We start from the raw sequence: 17,865 nt of genomic DNA on the forward strand, positions 1-17,865 counted from the left end.
GATGTTGCAGTTAGGTCCTAGTGGAGCTTATCAGTCTCTGCTTAAGGTTACATTCATGCATAAGTGGCTGTGTGTTTTACACTCTTGAAAATCTAATACAGCATTTACTGACTCAACTGCAAAGTGAAAGCTTTCAAGTATAATCTTGTCTGGAGAATGCGGGCATCGGTCCCGCCACCTCTCGCATGCAAAGCGAGCGCTCTACCATCTGAGCTAATTCCCCTCAGAAAAGGGAAATGTTAAGTGGAATCTTCCCTCTGACCAAGTGTTTTAATATCAAAAGGAAAAGCACTTTAGCCATTCTGAACCGGCTGCCCATCAGTAATGAGAGAGCAGTTATTACACAAGTTATTACACAGCTGAACAAGCAATTGGAGAATACGGGTATCGATCCCGTCACCTCTCGCATGCTAAGCGAGCACTCTACCATCTGAGCTAATTCCCCACTAGCTTGACAGTTCAATGTAGAGAATTGGTCCTAGAATGAACTCAAAGCACACAAGTGTACTAAAGCCATTAGTGCTTAACTCACACTGTACAATCAGAGTTCTAAAAAGTACGATGAAGGCTTCGAGAAAACATGCCATGTAATGTGCTCTCAAATTTGCTTTCTTTATGTGGCTCCAAAGTGCATTGCTGTAAGATATGGGAGAAAAGGCCAGATACTGTATTGAACTTAGTGAATTCAAGGGACCCCACCCCATTGTGTGTGCGTGGTCAACGTAAACTATAAGAAAATAAAGCGCAAAGAGTTGTGAGAGAGGCAGTATGACAGCCAGCCTTCCACAACTCCAATGTGCCATCTACAGCTTGTATGTTTCCTTAACGAGCGGTCGTTCACGTAGGCCTATGTGACAATAGCCTATACGGAGAAGTATCAGAGCACCCACCACGCTTAAAGTGTCTACACATTCAGGAGTCATAGAATCATGTGAGCTTTCAGCTCTACTCTTGCGCAGAGGCAATTTCGTAGTCTATGAAGTTCTACTGAGACGCGATTATTGCTAGTTGAAAACTTTACCCAATACCCCGCCAGGATGACTTGAAATATAGTCAGCCATGGCAATTTTTGCCAGTCTCTCAGGAGACCTTATAACTGTGAAAAGTAATGCAATTTGTCTTATTAATAGGTGTGAAACTGGTTTTATGCATGTCAAGTTCACAGCTGTATGTTGTTTGCTGAAGTCTGCATTGCTGTAACAGTTGTAGAGTGTCTGTGGTGTAATAACTCTAGGCTTTGAAACCAGCAAATCCCTCTGACACAGTGTTTTAATATCAAAATGAAATGCACTTTGGCTATTCTGAAGAAGCAGCTCTACGCATGCAATTAATGCCAATCAATAACCAGAGAGACCAGTTATTACACAGATGAAGAAGTAATTGGAGAATACGGGTATCGATCCCGTCACCTCTCGCATGCTAAGCGAGCACTCTACCATCTGAGCTAATTCCCCTCAGAAAAGGGAAATGTTAAGTGGAATCTTCCCTCTGACCAAGTGTTTTAATATCAAAAGGAAAAGCACTTTAGCCATTCTGAACCGGCTGCCCATCAGTAATGAGAGAGCAGTTATTACACAAGTTATTACACAGCTGAACAAGCAATTGGAGAATACGGGTATCGATCCCGTCACCTCTCGCATGCTAAGCGAGCACATTACCATCTGAGCTAATTCCCCACTAGCTTGACAGTTCAATGTAGAGAATTGGTCCTAGAATGAACTCAAAGCACACAAGTGTACTAAAGCCATTAGTGCTTAACTCACACTGTACAATCAGAGTTCTAAAAAGTACGATGAAGGCTTCGAGAAAACATGCCATGTAATGTGCTCTCAAATTTGCTTTCTTTATGTGGCTCCAAAGTGCATTGCTGTAAGATATGGGAGAAAAGGCCAGATACTGTATTGAACTTAGTGAATTCAAGGGACCCCACCCCATTGTGTGTGCGTGGTCAACGTAAACTATAAGAAAATAAAGCGCAAAGAGTTGTGAGAGAGGCAGTATGACAGCCAGCCTTCCACAACTCCAATGTGCCATCTACAGCTTGTATGTTTCCTTAACGAGCGGTCGTTCACGTAGGCCTATGTGACAATAGCCTATACGGAGAAGTATCAGAGCACCCACCACGCTTAAAGTGTCTACACATTCAGGAGTCATAGAATCATGTGAGCTTTCAGCTCTACTCTTGCGCAGAGGCAATTTCGTAGTCTATGAAGTTCTACTGAGACGCGATTATTGCTAGTTGAAAACTTTACCCAATACCCCGCTAGGACGACTTGAAATATAGTCAGCCATGGCAATTTTTGCCAGTCTCTCAGGAGACCTTATAACTGTGAAAAGTAATGCAATTTGTCTTATTAATAGGTGTGAAACTGGTTTTATGCATGTCAAGTTCACAGCTGTATGTTGTTTGCTGAAGTCTGCATTGCTGTAACAGTTGTAGAGTGTCTGTGGTGTAATAACTCTAGGCTTTGAAACCAGCAAATCCCTCTGACACAGTGTTTTAATATCAAAATGAAATGCACTTTGGCTATTCTGAAGAAGCAGCTCTACGCATGCAATTAATGCCAATCATTAACCAGAGAGACCAGTTATTACACAGATGAAGAAGTAATTGGAGAATACGGGTATCGATCCCGTCACCTCTCGCATGCTAAGCGAGCACTCTACCATCTGAGCTAATTCCCCTTCAGTTGAGCTGTTCCACAAGGTAGTTCAATGTCGAGGATTGGTCCCAGAATTAACCTAAACACACCCTCATGAGCTCAACTCTAACTACAGTATATAATCAGAGTTCTAAGTAGTACGATAAAAGGTTTGGGGGGAGGGGAAGAGCCATGTAAATGTGATCCCTGTATGTGGCTCAAAAGGGACCTCTAAGCAGAGCCTGGATAGCTCAGTCGGTAGAGCATCAGACTTTTAATCTGAGGGTCCAGGGTTCAAGTCCCTGTTCAGGCGTTGCATTCATGCTGGCAAGACTATGTGAATGTTTGAGAAAACAAACTGTGCACCCACTGCGCACCAAATGATGTGGAAACTGAGCTACACTTCCTAACCACCTGTCCACTGTACCAAGTCATCAGAGACACATACTCCCCACAGATCCCATACTTGCTGGGAGAAGTAAAACAATGTGCAAACACAGCAGCATGATGTTGAGGTCAGTTCCTAGTGGAGAACATTAGCAACCCATGCATAAGGTTACGTTAATGCATAAGTGGCTTGTGTTTTACACTCTTGCAAATCTAATGCAGTGCCATGTAAATTTGATCCCTCTATCTGGCTCCAAAGTGGCCTCTAAGCAGAGCCTGGATAGCTCAGACGGTAGAGCATCAGACTTTTAATCTGAGGGTCCAGGGTTCAAGTCCCTGTTCAGGCGGCCCATTTGTGCTTGCAAGACTGTTTGAGGTGCTAGGATGCTTTGCAAAATGATGTTGCAGTTAGGTCCTAGTGGAGCTTATCAGTCTCTGCTTAAGGTTACATTCATGCATAAGTGGCTGTGTGTTTTACACTCTTGAAAATCTAATACAGCATTTACTGACTCAACTGCAAAGTGAAAGCTTTCAAGTATAATCTTGTCTGGAGAATGCGGGCATCGGTCCCGCCACCTCTCGCATGCAAAGCGAGCGCTCTACCATCTGAGCTAATTCCCCTCAGAAAAGGGAAATGTTAAGTGGAATCTTCCCTCTGACCAAGTGTTTTAATATCAAAAGGAAAAGCACTTTAGCCATTCTGAACCAGCTGCCCATCAGTAATGAGAGAGCAGTTATTACACAAGTTATTACACAGCTGAACAAGCAATTGGAGAATACGGGTATCGATCCCGTCACCTCTCGCATGCTAAGCGAGCACTCTACCATCTGAGCTAATTCCCCACTAGCTTGACAGTTCAATGTAGAGAATTGGTCCTAGAATGAACTCAAAGCACACAAGTGTACTAAAGCCATTAGTGCTTAACTCACACTGTACAATCAGAGTTCTAAAAAGTACGATGAAGGCTTCGAGAAAACATGCCATGTAATGTGCTCTCAAATTTGCTTTCTTTATGTGGCTCCAAAGTGCATTGCTGTAAGATATGGGAGAAAAGGCCAGATACTGTATTGAACTTAGTGAATTCAAGGGACCCCACCCCATTGTGTGTGCGTGGTCAACGTAAACTATAAGAAAATAAAGCGCAAAGAGTTGTGAGAGAGGCAGTATGACAGCCAGCCTTCCACAACTCCAATGTGCCATCTACAGCTTGTATGTTTCCTTAACGAGCGGTCGTTCACGTAGGCCTATGTGACAATAGCCTATACGGAGAAGTATCAGAGCACCCACCACGCTTAAAGTGTCTACACATTCAGGAGTCATAGAATCATGTGAGCTTTCAGCTCTACTCTTGCGCAGAGGCAATTTCGTAGTCTATGAAGTTCTACTGAGACGCGATTATTGCTAGTTGAAAACTTTACCCAATACCCCGCCAGGATGACTTGAAATATAGTCAGCCATGGCAATTTTTGCCAGTCTCTCAGGAGACCTTATAACTGTGAAAAGTAATGCAATTTGTCTTATTAATAGGTGTGAAACTGGTTTTATGCATGTCAAGTTCACAGCTGTATGTTGTTTGCTGAAGTCTGCATTGCTGTAACAGTTGTAGAGTGTCTGTGGTGTAATAACTCTAGGCTTTGAAACCAGCAAATCCCTCTGACACAGTGTTTTAATATCAAAATGAAATGCACTTTGGCTATTCTGAAGAAGCAGCTCTACGCATGCAATTAATGCCAATCAATAACCAGAGAGACCAGTTATTACACAGATGAAGAAGTAATTGGAGAATACGGGTATCGATCCCGTCACCTCTCGCATGCTAAGCGAGCACTCTACCATCTGAGCTAATTCCCCTTCAGTTGAGCTGTTCCACAAGGTAGTTCAATGTCGAGGATTGGTCCCAGAATTAACCTAAACACACCCTCATGAGCTCAACTCTAACTACAGTATATAATCAGAGTTCTAAGTAGTACGATAAAAGGTTTGGGGGGAGGGGAAGAGCCATGTAAATGTGATCCCTGTATGTGGCTCAAAAGGGTCCTCTAAGCAGAGCCTGGATAGCTCAGTCGGTAGAGCATCAGACTTTTAATCTGAGGGTCCAGGGTTCAAGTCCCTGTTCAGGCGTTGCATTCATGCTGGCAAGACTATGTGAATGTTTGAGAAAACAAACTGTGCACCCACTGTGCACCAAATGATGTGGAAACTGAGCTACACTTCCTAACCACCTGTCCACTGTACCAAGTCATCAGAGACACATACTCCCCACAGATCCCATACTTGCTGGGATAAGTAAAACAATGTGCAAACACAGCAGCATGATGTTGAGGTCAGTTCCTAGTGGAGAACATTAGCAACCCATGCATAAGGTTACGTTAATGCATAAGTGGCTGTGTGTTTTACACTCTTGCAAATCTAATGCAGTGCCATGTAAATTTGATCCCTCTATCTGGCTCCAAAGTGGCCTCTAAGCAGAGCCTGGATAGCTCAGACGGTAGAGCATCAGACTTTTAATCTGAGGGTCCAGGGTTCAAGTCCCTGTTCAGGCGGCCCATTTGTGCTTGCAAGACTGTTTGAGGTGCTAGGATGCTTTGCAAAATGATGTTGCAGTTAGGTCCTAGTGGAGCTTATCAGTCTCTGCTTAAGGTTACATTCATGCATAAGTGGCTGTGTGTTTTACACTCTTGAAAATCTAATACAGCATTTACTGACTCAACTGCAAAGTGAAAGCTTTCAAGTATAATCTTGTCTGGAGAATGCGGGCATCGGTCCCGCCACCTCTCGCATGCAAAGCGAGCGCTCTACCATCTGAGCTAATTCCCCTCAGAAAAGGGAAATGTTAAGTGGAATCTTCCCTCTGACCAAGTGTTTTAATATCAAAAGGAAAAGCACTTTAGCCATTCTGAACCGGCTGCCCATCAGTAATGAGAGAGCAGTTATTGTGGGCTCGCCTAAAGGCGAGCACACGTATGTTATCTTCATTATTTATTTCTATACTATACTAGTCAGTATCTCAAAACTTTGGCGCGCTTCATCTCCTAAACGCTTACACCTTTAAACACCATTCAAATTTTTATGTGTTCAGCTTACTGAGGACAAGTGTGCGTGTATTTTTCTTTTTGAAATGTTTTGTAGTTTAATTATAAAAAAATTAAAATGTTTAACTTTAAGCACCCAATGCATTTCCAATGGGTTTAGCAGAGTGAGACAGGGGAAAGGGACCCATGTTTATATTAAGTCGCTGTGGCTGCAATATTCACACTTCAGATATGCTATTCATATCAATGTGTTCACACAGGTCTGCTGTCTGATTTGATCCAAATGTCTAAGCTGTGTGATGTATAAAACTATAGTTATAGTTAAAACTATAAATAAATGTCCCTCTACACTCTACTGATTGACACAGCTGTGATTAAAGGCTTGGCTGTCATTGGCTGTTCTGTGGTGATGTAGCCTTACATAAGTCGGCCCTGCAGTGACAATGCGAAAGTCTCGGCAGAGACGTCTTAATGTAAGGCTAGTGGTGCTGCAAAGTAACCAAGTACATTTACTCAAGTATATACAAGTACTTGTACCTACAGTACAATTTTGAGGTACTTTTATTCTACTTTCCATTTTTGTTACATATACTCTACTATAAATACAGCATTTGACAGCTTCAGTTACTTGTTATTTTGCAGATTTTATTATTAATAAAAAAACATAGATGGACCACTTAATACTGCTATGAAGTTGATCTACAATGTGCACGCACACGCACGCACGCACGCACGCACGCACACACACACACACACACACACACACACACACACACACACACACAAACAACTGTTACTGTGGAGACGTTTGCTTGTATTTGTCTTTGAGACATGTTTTGTAGTGTTTTAGAAATTTTACTTAAAAAGAATAAGGGATTATTCTAAGTTATAGTTTTGCTTAGGCTTGCACCCCAATTGTTTGGCTACAAATCGGGAAAAATGGTCTACATTTTTTGTGCTGGATGTGCTCTAATTTGTGCAGTTGAAATCATCAATTGTGCTTTTATATATATTTATATATATAAATATTTATATGGTTATGAATTAGCAGATTTAGCAGCAGTATACTGATTGCCGGTGCAGCAGTATTTCATTGTAGAAGATAGCAGCAGAACAGTGGTGTCGTGTAGAATATCTCAATAATGATAGCAGCACAAATTATAAAATTTACGGCACAATTCAGCACTAAAGAATGACACCATTTTTATTATGTTTTCATCATATCTTACTTTCCATTTTTGTTACTTATACTCCACTACAATTACAGTATTTGACTGCTTCAGTTACTTGTTACTTTGCAGATTTTAGAATTAATACAAAACATAGGGAAACCTGGAGGTCCTTGAGGGTCCATTGCTGGTTCCCAAAGTGTGGTTCGGTTACCCCCGAGGGTCCCTGAAAGGTTTCCAGGGGGTCCATGGCTGGTTGCCAAAGTGTGGTTCGGGGACCTCTGGTGGGTCCCTGAGCTGTTTCCAGGGGGAGCATTGCGAATTCCCAAATGGCCGGGCTTTAAAGAGCCATAACTTCAGTTCTCAACATGCTACTGGTCTCGAACTTGTTTGTTTACCCGTCCACATTGTTTTTATTGTTATCTTAATTATTTCTTTATTTATCTATCATAGTAGTATCTCCTGCAGATTGTATTAATACAAAACATACAGTAACCACACACTGTGCATCTGACATACAATGTGACACGTTATGAGCTTGTAGATGTGCTATTTTCAGAAAATGAGAATAAATTTTATTCGGTAAGTTAAGTAAACCTTGCTGAGCATGTGCCTCCTGCTTGGCACTTAACATGGTAGTATCCACACGTTTCCAACGTCCCATCGTGCATTGTGCAGGTGGTGTGAGGTTGTATGTCTGCTGTTCTCCGGATGTGTCCCACACATAATGCTACAGTAAATTCTCGCGGAAACAGGTGGATATTTTCATGCTAAAACGTACCCCCCCCCCCCCCCCCCCCCCCCCCCATACCGTTAAAGGACCAGGTCACCTCTGGGACAACAACCAGATCTTATTTTATTGTTGTGTGGGACACGATCAACACAATCCTGTAATTTCTTGTGTTCAATCTGTGTTTTTAGATATTTTAGTATTTCAGCATGCTACAACTGGTCATATGATATTGCATCATCTCATGCATCATATGATGCAAAATGCATCATATGACCAGTTGTAGCATACTGAAATACTAAAATATCTAAAAACACAGATTGAACACAAAAAATAACTCAACATTGTGTTGATCGTGTCCCCACACAACAATAAAATAAGATCTGGTTGTCCCAAAGGTGACCTGGTCCTTTAAGTTCATGTAATAACACTGCTTGTCTACATTGTATTTGCATTACCATTTTACGTCAGTAAAATGAAAGAGAGCATTGCCTGGGAACTTGACACTTTTACTATTATTGTTTTGGGTTGGAAGCGAGCCCACACTGTTTCGAAGGAACAGTCTTTCTAGTTACACAAGTTATTACACAGCTGAACAAGCAATTGGAGAATACGGGTATCGATCCCGTCACCTCTCGCATGCTAAGCGAGCACTCTACCATCTGAGCTAATTCCCCACTAGCTTGACAGTTCAATGTAGAGAATTGGTCCTAGAATGAACTCAAAGCACACAAGTGTACTAAAGCCATTAGTGCTTAACTCACACTGTACAATCAGAGTTCTAAAAAGTACGATGAAGGCTTCGAGAAAACATGCCATGTAATGTGCTCTCAAATTTGCTTTCTTTATGTGGCTCCAAAGTGCATTGCTGTAAGATATGGGAGAAAAGGCCAGATACTGTATTGAACTTAGTGAATTCAAGGGACCCCACCCCATTGTGTGTGCGTGGTCAACGTAAACTATAAGAAAATAAAGCGCAAAGAGTTGTGAGAGAGGCAGTATGACAGCCAGCCTTCCACAACTCCAATGTGCCATCTACAGCTTGTATGTTTCCTTAACGAGCGGTCGTTCACGTAGGCCTATGTGACAATAGCCTATACGGAGATATACGGAGAAGTATCAGAGCACCCACCACGCTTAAAGTGTCTACACATTCAGGAGTCATAGAATCATGTGAGCTTTCAGCTCTACTCTTGCGCAGAGGCAATTTCGTAGTCTATGAAGTTCTACTGAGACGCGATTATTGCTAGTTGAAAACTTTACCCAATACCCCGCCAGGATGACTTGAAATATAGTCAGCCATGGCAATTTTTGCCAGTCTCTCAGGAGACCTTATAACTGTGAAAAGTAATGCCATTTGTCTTATTAATAGGTGTGAAACTGGTTTTATGCATGTCAAGTTCACAGCTGTATGTTGTTTGCTGAAGTCTGCATTGCTGTAACAGTTGTAGAGTGTCTGTGGTGTAATAACTCTAGGCTTTGAAACCAGCAAATCCCTCTGACACAGTGTTTTAATATCAAAATGAAATGCACTTTGGCTATTCTGAAGAAGCAGCTCTACGCATGCAATTAATGCCAATCAATAACCAGAGAGACCAGTTATTACACAGATGAAGAAGTAATTGGAGAATACGGGTATCGATCCCGTCACCTCTCGCATGCTAAGCGAGCACTCTACCATCTGAGCTAATTCCCCTTCAGTTGAGCTGTTCCACAAGGTAGTTCAATGTCGAGGATTGGTCCCAGAATTAACCTAAACACACCCTCATGAGCTCAACTCTAACTACAGTATATAATCAGAGTTCTAAGTAGTACGATAAAAGGTTTGGGGGGAGGGGAAGAGCCATGTAAATGTGATCCCTGTATGTGGCTCAAAAGGGACCTCTAAGCAGAGCTCAGTCGGTAGAGCATCAGACTTTTAATCTGAGGGTCCAGGGTTCAAGTCCCTGTTCAGGCGTTGCATTCATGCTGGCAAGACTATGTGAATGTTTGAGAAAACAAACTGTGCACCCACTGCGCACCAAATGATGTGGAAACTGAGCTACACTTCCTAACCACCTGTCCACTGTACCAAGTCATCAGAGACACATACTCCCCACAGATCCCATACTTGCTGGGAGAAGTAAAACAATGTGCAAACACAGCAGCATGATGTTGAGGTCAGTTCCTAGTAGAGAACATTAGCAACCCATGCATAACCCATGCATAAGTGGCTGTGTGTTTTACACTGTTGCAAATCTAATGCAGTGCCATGTAAATTTGATCCCTCTATCTGGCTCCAAAGTGGCCTCTAAGCAGAGCCTGGATAGCTCAGACGGTAGAGCATCAGACTTTTAATCTGAGGGTCCAGGGTTCAAGTCCCTGTTCAGGCGGCCCATTTGTGCTTGCAAGACTGTTTGAGGTGCTAGGATGCTTTGCAAAATGATGTTGCAGTCAGTTCCTAGTGGAGCTTATCAGTCTCTGCTTAAGGTTACATTCATGCATAAGTGGCTGTGTGTTTTACACTCTTGAAAATCTAATACAGCATTTACTGACTCAACTGCAAAGTGAAAGCTTTCAAGTATAATCTTGTCTGGAGAATGCAGGCATCGGTCCCGCCACCTCTCGCATGCAAAGCGAGCGCTCTACCATCTGAGCTAATTCCCCTGAGAAAAGGGAAATTTTAAGTGGAATCTTCCCTCTGACCAAGTGTTTTAATATCAAAAGGAAAAGCACTTTAGCCATTCTGAACCAGCTGCCCATCAGTAATGAGAGAGCAGTTATTACACAGCTGAACAAGCAATTGGAGAATACGGGTATCGATCCCGTCACCTCTCGCATGCTAAGCGAGCACTCTACCATCTGAGCTAATTCCCCACTAGCTTGACAGTTCAATGTAGAGAATTGGCCCTAGAATGAACTCAAAGCACACAAGTGTACTAAAGCCATTAGTGCTTAACTCACACTGTATAATCAGAGTTCTAAACAGTACGATGAAGGCTTCGAGAAAACATGCCATGTAATGTGCTCTCAAATTTGCTTTCTTTATGTGGCTCCAAAGTGCATTGCTGTAAGATATGGGAGAAAAGGCCAGATACTGTATTGAACTTAGTGAATTCAAGGGACCCCACCCCATTGTGTGTGCGTGGTCAACGTAAACTATAAGAAAATAAAGCGCAAAGAGTTGTGAGAGAGGCAGTATGACAGCCAGCCTTCCACAACTCCAATGTGCCATCTACAGCTTGTATGTTTCCTTAACGAGCGGTCGTTCACGTAGGCCTATGTGACAATAGCCTATACGGAGAAGTATCAGAGCACCCACCACGCTTAAAGTGTCTACACATTCAGGAGTCATAGAATCATGTGAGCTTTCAGCTCTACTCTTGCGCAGAGGCAATTTCGTAGTCTATGAAGTTCTACTGAGACGCGATTATTGCTAGTTGAAAACTTTACCCAATACCCCGCCAGGATGACTTGAAATATAGTCAGCCATGGCAATTTTTGCCAGTCTCTCAGGAGACCTTATAACTGTGAAAAGTAATGCAATTTGTCTTATTAATAGGTGTGAAACTGGTTTTATGCATGTCAAGTTCACAGCTGTATGTTGTTTGCTGAAGTCTGCATTGCTGTAACAGTTGTAGAGTGTCTGTGGTGTAATAACTCTAGGCTTTGAAACCAGCAAATCCCTCTGACACAGTGTTTTAATATGAAAATGAAATGCACTTTGGCTATTCTGAAGAAGCAGCTCTACACATGCAATTAATGCCAATCAATAACCAGAGAGACCAGTTATTACACAGATGAAGAAGTAATTGGAGAATACGGGTATCGATCCCGTCACCTCTCGCATGCTAAGCGAGCACTCTACCATCTGAGCTAATTCCCCTTCAGTTGAGCTGTTCCACAAGGTAGTTCAATGTCGAGGATTGGTCCCAGAATTAACCTAAACACACCCTCATGAGCTCAACTCTAACTACAGTATATAATCAGAGTTCTAAGTAGTACGATAAAAGGTTTGGGGGGAGGGGAAGAGCCATGTAAATGTGATCCCTGTATGTGGCTCAAAAGGTACCTCTAAGCAGAGCCTGGATAGCTCAGTCGGTAGAGCATCAGACTTTTAATCTGAGGGTCCAGGGTTCAAGTCCCTGTTCAGGCGTTGCATTCATGCTGGCAAGACTATGTGAATGTTTGAGAAAACAAACTGTGCACCCACTGCGCACCAAATGATGTGGAAACTGAGCTACACTTCCTAACCACCTGTCCACTGTACCAAGTCATCAGAGACACATACTCCCCACAGATCCCATACTTGCTGGGAGAAGTAAAACAATGTGCAAACACAGCAGCATGATGTTGAGGTCAGTTCCTAGTGGAGAACATTAGCAACCCATGCATAAGGTTACGTTAATGCATAAGTGGCTGTGTGTTTTACACTCTTGCAAATCTAATGCAGTGCCATGTAAATTTGATCCCTCTATCTGGCTCCAAAGTGGCCTCTAAGCAGAGCCTGGATAGCTCAGACGGTAGAGCATCAGACTTTTAATCTGAGGGTCCAGGGTTCAAGTCCCTGTTCAGGCGGCCCATTTGTGCTTGCAAGACTGTTTGAGGTGCTAGGATGCTTTGCAAAATGATGTTGCAGTTAGGTCCTAGTGGAGCTTATCAGTCTCTGCTTAAGGTTACATTCATGCATAAGTGGCTGTGTGTTTTACACTCTTGAAAATCTAATACAGCATTTACTGACTCAACTGCAAAGTGAAAGCTTTCAAGTATAATCTTGTCTGGAGAATGCGGGCATCGGTCCCGCCACCTCTCGCATGCAAAGCGAGCGCTCTACCATCTGAGCTAATTCCCCTCAGAAAAGGGAAATGTTAAGTGGAATCTTCCCTCTGACCAAGTGTTTTAATATCAAAAGGAAAAGCACTTTAGCCATTCTGAACCGGCTGCCCATCAGTAATGAGAGAGCAGTTATTACACAAGTTATTACACAGCTGAACAAGCAATTGGAGAATACGGGTATCGATCCCGTCACCTCTCGCATGCTAAGCGAGCACTCTACCATCTGAGCTAATTCCCCACTAGCTTGACAGTTCAATGTAGAGAATTGGTCCTAGAATGAACTCAAAGCACACAAGTGTACTAAAGCCATTAGTGCTTAACTCACACTGTACAATCAGAGTTCTAAAAAGTACGATGAAGGCTTCGAGAAAACATGCCATGTAATGTGCTCTCAAATTTGCTTTCTTTATGTGGCTCCAAAGTGCATTGCTGTAAGATATGGGAGAAAAGGCCAGATACTGTATTGAACTTAGTGAATTCAAGGGACCCCACCCCATTGTGTGTGCGTGGTCAACGTAAACTATAAGAAAATAAAGCGCAAAGAGTTGTGAGAGAGGCAGTATGACAGCCAGCCTTCCACAACTCCAATGTGCCATCTACAGCTTGTATGTTTCCTTAACGAGCGGTCGTTCACGTAGGCCTATGTGACAATAGCCTATACGGAGAAGTATCAGAGCACCCACCACGCTTAAAGTGTCTACACATTCAGGAGTCATAGAATCATGTGAGCTTTCAGCTCTACTCTTGCGCAGAGGCAATTTCGTAGTCTATGAAGTTCTACTGAGACGCGATTATTGCTAGTTGAAAACTTTACCCAATACCCCGCCAGGATGACTTGAAATATAGTCAGCCATGGCAATTTTTGCCAGTCTCTCAGGAGACCTTATAACTGTGAAAAGTAATGCAATTTGTCTTATTAATAGGTGTGAAACTGGTTTTATGCATGTCAAGTTCACAGCTGTATGTTGTTTGCTGAAGTCTGCATTGCTGTAACAGTTGTAGAGTGTCTGTGGTGTAATAACTCTAGGCTTTGAAACCAGCAAATCCCTCTGACACAGTGTTTTAATATCAAAATGAAATGCACTTTGGCTATTCTGAAGAAGCAGCTCTACGCATGCAATTAATGCCAATCAATAACCAGAGAGACCAGTTATTACACAGATGAAGAAGTAATTGGAGAATACGGGTATCGATCCCGTCACCTCTCGCATGCTAAGCGAGCACTCTACCACCTGAGCTAATTCCCCTTCAGTTGAGCTGTTCCACAAGGTAGTTCAATGTCGAGGATTGGTCCCAGAATTAACCTAAACACACCCTCATGAGCTCAACTCTAACTACAGTATATAATCAGAGTTCTAAGTAGTACGATAAAAGGTTTGGGGGGAGGGGAAGAGCCATGTAAATGTGATCCCTGTATGTGGCTCAAAAGGTACCTCTAAGCAGAGCCTGGATAGCTCAGTCGGTAGAGCATCAGACTTTTAATCTGAGGGTCCAGGGTTCAAGTCCCTGTTCAGGCGTTGCATTCATGCTGGCAAGACTATGTGAATGTTTGAGAAAACAAACTGTGCACCCACTGCGCACCAAATGATGTGGAAACTGAGCTACACTTCCTAACCACCTGTCCACTGTACCAAGTCATCAGAGACACATACTCCCCACAGATCCCATACTTGCTGGGAGAAGTAAAACAATGTGCAAACACAGCAGCATGATGTTGAGGTCAGTTCCTAGTGGAGAACATTAGCAACCCATGCATAAGGTTACGTTAATGCATAAGTGGCTGTGTGTTTTACACTCTTGCAAATCTAATGCAGTGCCATGTAAATTTGATCCCTCTATCTGGCTCCAAAGTGGCCTCTAAGCAGAGCCTGGATAGCTCAGACGGTAGAGCATCAGACTTTTAATCTGAGGGTCCAGGGTTCAAGTCCCTGTTCAGGCGGCCCATTTGTGCTTGCAAGACTGTTTGAGGTGCTAGGATGCTTTGCAAAATGATGTTGCAGTTAGGTCCTAGTGGAGCTTATCAGTCTCTGCTTAAGGTTACATTCATGCATAAGTGGCTGTGTGTTTTACACTCTTGAAAATCTAATACAGCATTTACTGACTCAACTGCAAAGTGAAAGCTTTCAAGTATAATCTTGTCTGGAGAATGCGGGCATCGGTCCCGCCACCTCTCGCATGCAAAGCGAGCGCTCTACCATCTGAGCTAATTCCCCTCAGAAAAGGGAAATGTTAAGTGGAATCTTCCCTCTGACCAAGTGTTTTAATATCAAAAGGAAAAGCACTTTAGCCATTCTGAACCGGCTGCCCATCAGTAATGAGAGAGCAGTTATTACACAAGTTATTACACAGCTGAACAAGCAATTGGAGAATACGGGTATCGATCCCGTCACCTCTCGCATGCTAAGCGAGCACTCTACCATCTGAGCTAATTCCCCACTAGCTTGACAGTTCAATGTAGAGAATTGGTCCTAGAATGAACTCAAAGCACACAAGTGTACTAAAGCCATTAGTGCTTAACTCACACTGTACAATCAGAGTTCTAAAAAGTACGATGAAGGCTTCGAGAAAACATGCCATGTAATGTGCTCTCAAATTTGCTTTCTTTATGTGGCTCCAAAGTGCATTGCTGTAAGATATGGGAGAAAAGGCCAGATACTGTATTGAACTTAGTGAATTCAAGGGACCCCACCCCATTGTGTGTGCGTGGTCAACGTAAACTATAAGAAAATAAAGCGCAAAGAGTTGTGAGAGAGGCAGTATGACAGCCAGCCTTCCACAACTCCAATGTGCCATCTACAGCTTGTATGTTTCCTTAACGAGCGGTCGTTCACGTAGGCCTATGTGACAATAGCCTATACGGAGAAGTATCAGAGCACCCACCACGCTTAAAGTGTCTACACATTCAGGAGTCATAGAATCATGTGAGCTTTCAGCTCTACTCTTGCGCAGAGGCAATTTCGTAGTCTATGAAGTTCTACTGAGACGCGATTATTGCTAGTTGAAAACTTTACCCAATACCCCGCCAGGATGACTTGAAATATAGTCAGCCATGGCAATTTTTGCCAGTCTCTCAGGAGACCTTATAACTGTGAAAAGTAATGCAATTTGTCTTATTAATAGGTGTGAAACTGGTTTTATGCATGTCAAGTTCACAGCTGTATGTTGTTTGCTGAAGTCTGCATTGCTGTAACAGTTGTAGAGTGTCTGTGGTGTAATAACTCTAGGCTTTGAAACCAGCAAATCCCTCTGACACAGTGTTTTAATATCAAAATGAAATGCACTTTGGCTATTCTGAAGAAGCAGCTCTACGCATGCAATTAATGCCAATCAATAACCAGAGAGACCAGTTATTACACAGATGAAGAAGTAATTGGAGAATACGGGTATCGATCCCGTCACCTCTCGCATGCTAAGCGAGCACTCTACCACCTGAGCTAATTCCCCTTCAGTTGAGCTGTTCCACAAGGTAGTTCAATGTCGAGGATTGGTCCCAGAATTAACCTAAACACACCCTCATGAGCTCAACTCTAACTACAGTATATAATCAGAGTTCTAAGTAGTACGATAAAAGGTTTGGGGGGAGGGGAAGAGCCATGTAAATGTGATCCCTGTATGTGGCTCAAAAGGGACCTCTAAGCAGAGCCTGGATAGCTCAGTCGGTAGAGCATCAGACTTTTAATCTGAGGGTCCAGGGTTCAAGTCCCTGTTCAGGCGTTGCATTCATGCTGGCAAGACTATGTGAATGTTTGAGAAAACAAACTGTGCACCCACTGCGCACCAAATGATGTGGAAACTGAGCTACACTTCCTAACCACCTGTCCACTGTACCAAGTCATCAGAGACACATACTCCCCACAGATCCCATACTTGCTGGGAGAAGTAAAACAATGTGCAAACACAGCAGCATGATGTTGAGGTCAGTTCCTAGTGGAGAACATTAGCAACCCATGCATAAGGTTACGTTAATGCATAAGTGGCTGTGTGTTTTACACTCTTGCAAATCTAATGCAGTGCCATGTAAATTTGATCCCTCTATCTGGCTCCAAAGTGGCCTCTAAGCAGAGCCTGGATAGCTCAGACGGTAGAGCATCAGACTTTTAATCTGAGGGTCCAGGGTTCAAGTCCCTGTTCAGGTGGCCCATTTGTGCTTGCAAGACTGTTTGAGGTGCTAGGATGCTTTGCAAAATGATGTTGCAGTTAGGTCCTAGTGGAGCTTATCAGTCTCTGCTTAAGGTTACATTCATGCATAAGTGGCTGTGTGTTTTACACTCTTGAAAATCTAATACAGCATTTACTGACTCAACTGCAAAGTGAAAGCTTTCAAGTATAATCTTGTCTGGAGAATGCGGGCATCGGTCCCGCCACCTCTCGCATGCAAAGCGAGCGCTCTACCATCTGAGCTAATTCCCCTCAGAAAAGGGAAATGTTAAGTGGAATCTTCCCTCTGACCAAGTGTTTTAATATCAAAAGGAAAAGCACTTTAGCCATTCTGAACCAGCTGCCCATCAGTAATGAGAGAGCAGTTATTACACAAGTTATTACACAGCTGAACAAGCAATTGGAGAATACGGGTATCGATCCCGTCACCTCTCGCATGCTAAGCGAGCACTCTACCATCTGAGCTAATTCCCCACTAGCTTGACAGTTCAATGTAGAGAATTGGTCCTAGAATGAACTCAAAGCACACAAGTGTACTAAAGCCATTAGTGCTTAACTCACACTGTACAATCAGAGTTCTAAAAAGTACGATGAAGGCTTCGAGAAAACATGCCATGTAATGTGCTCTCAAATTTGCTTTCTTTATGTGGCTCCAAAGTGCATTGCTGTAAGATATGGGAGAAAAGGCCAGATACTGTATTGAACTTAGTGAATTCAAGGGACCCCACCCCATTGTGTGTGCGTGGTCAACGTAAACTATAAGAAAATAAAGCGCAAAGAGTTGTGAGAGAGGCAGTATGACAGCCAGCCTTCCACAACTCCAATGTGCCATCTACAGCTTGTATGTTTCCTTAACGAGCGGTCGTTCACGTAGGCCTATGTGACAATAGCCTATACGGAGAAGTATCAGAGCACCCACCACGCTTAAAGT

The sequence above is a fragment of the Nannobrachium achirus genome (assembly GCF_963921795.1).
Source record: "Nannobrachium achirus genome assembly, chromosome: 13".
Taxonomy (NCBI): Eukaryota; Metazoa; Chordata; class Actinopteri; order Myctophiformes; family Myctophidae; genus Nannobrachium; species Nannobrachium achirus.